Source organism: Gigantopelta aegis, chromosome 7, assembly GCF_016097555.1.
Source record: "Gigantopelta aegis isolate Gae_Host chromosome 7, Gae_host_genome, whole genome shotgun sequence".
Classification (NCBI taxonomy): Eukaryota; Metazoa; Mollusca; class Gastropoda; order Neomphalida; family Peltospiridae; genus Gigantopelta; species Gigantopelta aegis.
Window position 1 is genome coordinate 9,014,211 of NC_054705.1, and position 6,228 is coordinate 9,020,438.

A 6,228-nucleotide genomic window follows, 5' to 3' on the forward strand; every position below is an offset into this window, starting at 1 on the left:
TTGCTTGATGCACAGTCGGTCTAGGGTCAATCCCCCGTGCTATCCTGTCTGTGGCATGGTGCATATAAAAGACACCTACTAATGAAACTTGTATAAATTTTCATAATTAATTTATATTTGCTTCGTTGACGATCTGTTGTACTGTTGTTCCCTCAGTTGTATGATGGATATGGTCTGCCATATATTCCACATTTGTGAAATTAACATAATGACACATGGGATGGATTTCGATGGTGTTAAAAAAATATATATATTCACTTCCTCATGAATGGGAAGTTTACATTCATTGACAACAAAGGTAAATAATTCCAAACCTTATCTTTTTATTTTACTATGTATTGAACAAGGTAAACAATGATGTTAAATTTATCTGACTGTTTGTTTGATCATGCACAATAGTGTTTTCTTGTTAAATGGACGGAATTCGATAGGTCCAGGATATATGTCAGAGTTATCAAATGCTCGACATCCAATAGCCGACGATTAATTAATGTGCTCCAGTGGTGTCGTTAAACAAAACAAACTTTAACATGCAATTTTAGTTTTAAAAAGCAAACACCTGGACAGTCTCTTAAACTTTATGTGATAAGATACACATTAGGCCTATTGTCCAAACCAAATTGTTAACAACTACGAAAAATTACTCTCCTACCTTTAATTGCCGTTAGATTTCATCCAAAGTTTGTCCAGACAGAAATCTTGAAAAAAACATTACAATGACACAGATTCCACATACCATATCATAACTAGATCACCAATATCGACTTCGCTGAGAGCGCATAAGGCAAAAAACATGTAATTTTGTGCCAGCTGCCATTTTGACTTTTTATGGAATATTCTTCAAGAGGGGTGAAAGGATAGGACTTAATCTAACGTCATAACATGTTATGATATAAAAGCAAACGTGATGACGTCATATTATTTATTATTATTATTATTATTTTTTTTTTAATGATACCACTAGAGATGATTATTTCATATTAATTGTGTCACATACTTTGGAGGCTTTCACCCTCTTGAAGAGTATTCCATAAACAAGCAACATGGCAGACGGCAGAAAACTACATGTATTTTTCCCTATGCAATCTCAGCAAAGACGATATCGGCAACATCGTTGCAGTCTCGTGTGTGGAATCTGTATATTTGTAGTGGTTTTTTTGCGATTTGTGTCTGGACGAACTTTGGAGGAAATCTAACGGCAATTAAAGGTAGGAAAGTAATTTTTTGTAGTTGTTAACAATTTGGTTCGGACAATAAGTGATTAACATTGACAGCAGCAATTTAATCAAACTAAACTGTCACTGAAAGAAAGAAAGAAATGTTTTATTTAACGACGCACTCAACACATTTTATTTATGGTTATATGGCATCTGACATATGGTTAAGGACCACACAGATTTTGAGAGGAAACCCGCTGTCGCCACTACATGGGCTACTCTTCCGATTAGCAGCAAGGGATCTTTTATTTGCGCTTCCCACAGGCAGGATAGCACAAACCATGGCCTTTGTTGAACCAGTTATGGATCACTGTTTGGTGCAAGTGGTTTACACCTACCCATTGAGCCTTGCGGAGCACTCACTCAGGGTTTGGAGTCGGTATCTGATTAAAAATCCCATGCCTCGACTGGGATCCGAACCCAGTACCTACCAGTCTGTAGACCGATGGCCTGCCACGACGCCACTGAGGCCGGTAAATTGTCACAGAGTACTACATGTAATTTTTACAAAATTTGCAACTTTCACATGTTTATCAATATTAAACAGGCCTCAAGAAGGAATATTATATTAGTTTTATTGAGCTAATTTAAAAACAACATGACAAAGAAAAAACTAAAAAATGTATCACAAACTTACGTTTCTAGTGATTTATGCCGAAATAAAATACAAGGTTGTATTTTAAACAATCAAAATCAATACATATATATATATAGTTCACATATTTGATATTTCCGTTTAAAATACACTCTCACTTATCGTAATATCCGATTAATTTGTAATCGACAACTCGCTTTGTAACAAAATCCCCAACCCGGAAATAAATGAAATAATAGTACACAAATAACCCTTATTGCGACGCGCTTCAAGGAACCTAAACGAAATTCGGTCTACCAGGGGAAGTAACTACGGAAACATTTCGAGCAGCCGATTATCAATATTGGACAAAAAGAAAGAAATGTTTTATTTAACGACGCACTCATCACATTTTATTTACGGTTATATGGCGTGAGACATATGCCGAGATATGGTTAAGGACCACACAGATTTTGAGAGGAAACCCGCTGTCGCCACTACATGGGCTACTCTTTCCGATTAGCAGCAAGGGATCTAAATTCTAATCATCTTTTATTTGCGCTTCCCACAGGCAGGATAGCACAAACCATGGCCTTTGTTGAACCAGTTATGGATCACTGGTCGGTGCAAGTGGTTTACACCTACCTATTGAGCCTTGCGAAGCAATATTGGACAAAAGTAAACAAAAAGCAAGTCTGTTGAATTTGGAAGGACTTTCCTTTGGCACTGTCACTAACCTTAACTCTATTTATGGTAAGTGCCAAAGTAAAGTTCTACTGCTTTCGCAGGTCGCTACCGGCTCCCACTCAGAGTGAGTTTTAACGACTATCATCGATGGGTAGGTCACTAGGTGTACGGCCACTGCACCCTCTTCTCTCTTACAAACCACTAACTAACCCACTGTCCTGGGCAGACAGCCCATATAGCTGAGATAAGTGCCCAGGACAGCATGCTTGAACCTTAATTGGATTTATAGCATGAAAGTAAGTTGAAATGAATATGTCTAACATATGACAGTATCAGAGAAAACATCTGGCCACAACCCAGAACAATCGGAGAAAACCTTTGGGGCGAATGAGACGACCTGCTGCTGACTGTGGAGTTCATGGACGCGGTAAAACTCAAGGAGCATAAAGAAACAGAACACAGAAGATGAAGAATGTGTTTCCCACATAACACTGCAATGATGTATGCTTCCTGGGCTTCACCAACTTCCATCTTTTCTAAGTTTTTGTGTTCAACACAACCAGCCATTTATCTTGTCATTTTGGGGACGTTTTCCAATTGGAACCTAAATAATGACACTTTGTCCTTTTGTTGATTGTGACTAATACGGCTTCACAGTTCTTTGGCATAAGTGTACTGACACATAAACAGTGGTGGATCCAAAAAATCCAATTGGGGGGGGGGGGGGGGCAGTGACATGAGATGGAATGCCAAGGGAACGTTTGGAGGGGGATCGTATAAAATATATATATAATAAAATTATAACTATTGCAAAATTTAGGGGGGGGGGGGGCCTGGGCCCCTGCCCCCCCCCCCCCCCCCCCCTCCATAATCCACCTCTGATAAAGTTAACTGCCTACTCTGTTAGCTCATGTTTGTAATGCTTAACAGATGAGGTTGCTAAGCTGAGAGTGACCTGGATGTGGCCAAAAGGGTTTTTTTTTTAACGACACCACTAGAGCACATTGATTTATTAATCATTGGCTATTGGATGTTAAACATTTGGTAATTTTGACATATAGTCTTAGAGAGGAAACCTGCTACATTTTCCATTAGTAGCAAAGGATCTTTTATATGCAACATCCCATAGACAGGATAACACATACCACAGCCTTTGATGTGGCAGTTGGCATACCGATTGGGATGGATGTGGCCAAGTGTCCGGATGATTGCATTCGATAATTACGCCACCAGCATACCAGCGTGTATTTGGTCTGCGAGGAAAGGAAAAATATATACAGTATATATTTTTAAAAAAATAAATAAATTAGTTTATTGCCCCAGAAACATGTTATGATAGTGTCAGGGTTGGGGCCCTGAATTCACTACCTTACAAAGCTCATAGTAAACAATATACTAATATACTCTTCAAAAAAAGAAACGCAAAAGGGTACAAATGGGTTATAACTCCGATTTTATGTTTCCTACCGGTTCATGCTTTGTGAATATAAGGTCATTGCATGTCCCAAACACATTCCCACGGTTACATTCGATAAAACGCAGCTACTGTACAATAAAGTTCCAAAATGTGAATATTCGCAAAAACGCAGCCACGTGCAAACCATGTCACCACTGCACGTGCGTTGTCTGCACGTGCAACATGAACACCGACAGTATAAAAGTGCAGGGTGTTCGCTTGCCTGGCCTCTGTATCTGGCCGACAGTTGACAATCCAGGACATGCCACGTCTCAGTGAACCGCAGAGAAACAATGCCATCGGCCGACTAGACGCAGGCGAATCCAGAACGGCCATTGCCAGGGCATTCCATGTGTCCCCAAGCACCATCTCCAGACTGTGGGACCGTTACCAGCAACATGGATCAACACGTGACCTCCCTAGATCCGGTCGACCACGGGTCACTACCCCCGGGCAGGACCGCTACATCCGGGTACGCCACCTTCGGGAACGATTGACTACTGCCACCTCCACAGCCGCAGCAATACCAGGTTTGCGCAGGATATCCGACCAGACCGTACGGAACCGCCTACGTGAGGTAGGAATTCGTGCCAGACGTCCAGTTCGAGGTGTCATCTCTTAACACCACAACACCGTCGACTCCGACTGCAGTGGTGCCAGATTCATCGACAATGGCCTCAACTGCGATGGAGACAGGTGTGGTTCAGTGACGAGTCCCGATTTCTGCTCCGACGTCATGATGGAAGATGTCGCGTGTATAGGCGTCGTGGTGAACGTTATGTGGCAAACTGCGTGCAGGAAGTGGACAGATTCGGCGGGGGTAGTGTCATGGTGTGGGCAGCCATCTCACACACTGGCAGAACTGACCTGGTCCACGTGCAGGGCAACCTGAATGCACAGGGCTACATTGACCAGATCCTCCGGCCACACATCGTTCCAGTTATGGCCAACGCCAACGCAGTGTTCCAACATGACAACGCCAGGCCTCACACAGCACGTCTCACAACGGCTTTCCTACAGAACAACAACATTAATGTCCTTCCTTGGCCATCGATATCACCGGATTTGAACCCAATTGAGCATCTATGGGACGAGTTGGACCGACGCCTGCGACAACCACAGCCCCAGACCCTGCCCGACCTGGCAGCAGCCTTGCAGGCCGAGTGGGCCACCATCCCCCGGGACGTCATCCGTACTCTGGTTGCTTCAATGGGCAGGCGGTGCCAGGCAGTTGTCAACACACGCGGAGGCCACACCCGGTATTGACTCCAGATGACCTTGACGGTGTGTCCTATCACTTACTCACAATGGACTAGAGTGAATTGTGAACAATCCTGCAACATTTGGTAATTATCGGACTCACCATTCAATAATTAAATCAATTCTCCAAATGTTACAACAATGTGGTTTTGCGTTTCTTCTTTTGAAGAGTATATATATAAAGGAGTTTTTGTTATATATGTACTTTTCTATTTGTAATTTATCTTTAATAAAATTGTTTTTACCAGTTTCATTTAGTGTACTCTTTTGTAATTTTGATTTGTATATGTAATATTTTACATTAACAATTAACAAATATATGTTTACTATTTATAATTCCAAATAAGACCGTGTTCCTATTTAACTGAATATAATCACATTTTTGTAGTAACTATTCTTCTATAATACTGAATGGAAAAATAATTTACACCCACACTACTAAACCAATACAATGGCAGGACGTTCCTACCAGTGCACCACAACTGGTATATCAAAGGTTGTGGTATGTGCTATCCTGTGTGGGAGGTGCACATAAAAGATCCCTTGCTGCTAGTGGAAAAATGTAGCCGATTTCTTCTCCCTATAATTATGTCAAAATTACCAAATGTTTGACATCCAATAGCTGATGATTAATAAATGAATGTGCTTTAGTGGTGTTGTTAAATAAAACTTTAAAAAAACCCACCCAATACTGTAAATGTTATAACATTTTTACTGCGAGACAGAACACCGTCACATAGATTACTCCTATAGAATTACTATACTTCAAAGGTTCTTTTATATACACGGTTTCGTAGTCAGGACAACACATACTACCGGTACATAGTTTGTTGTACCAGCTGTGGGGCATTGCTTGGGATGGACAAAAACTGAATGAAAGAATGTTTAAGGACACCCCAGCACAAAAAGAAAGAAAGAAATGTTTTATTTAACGATGCACTGAACACATTTTATTTACGGTTATATGGCATCAGACATATGGTTAAGGACCACACAGATTTTGAGAGGAAACCTGCTGTCGCCACTACATGGGC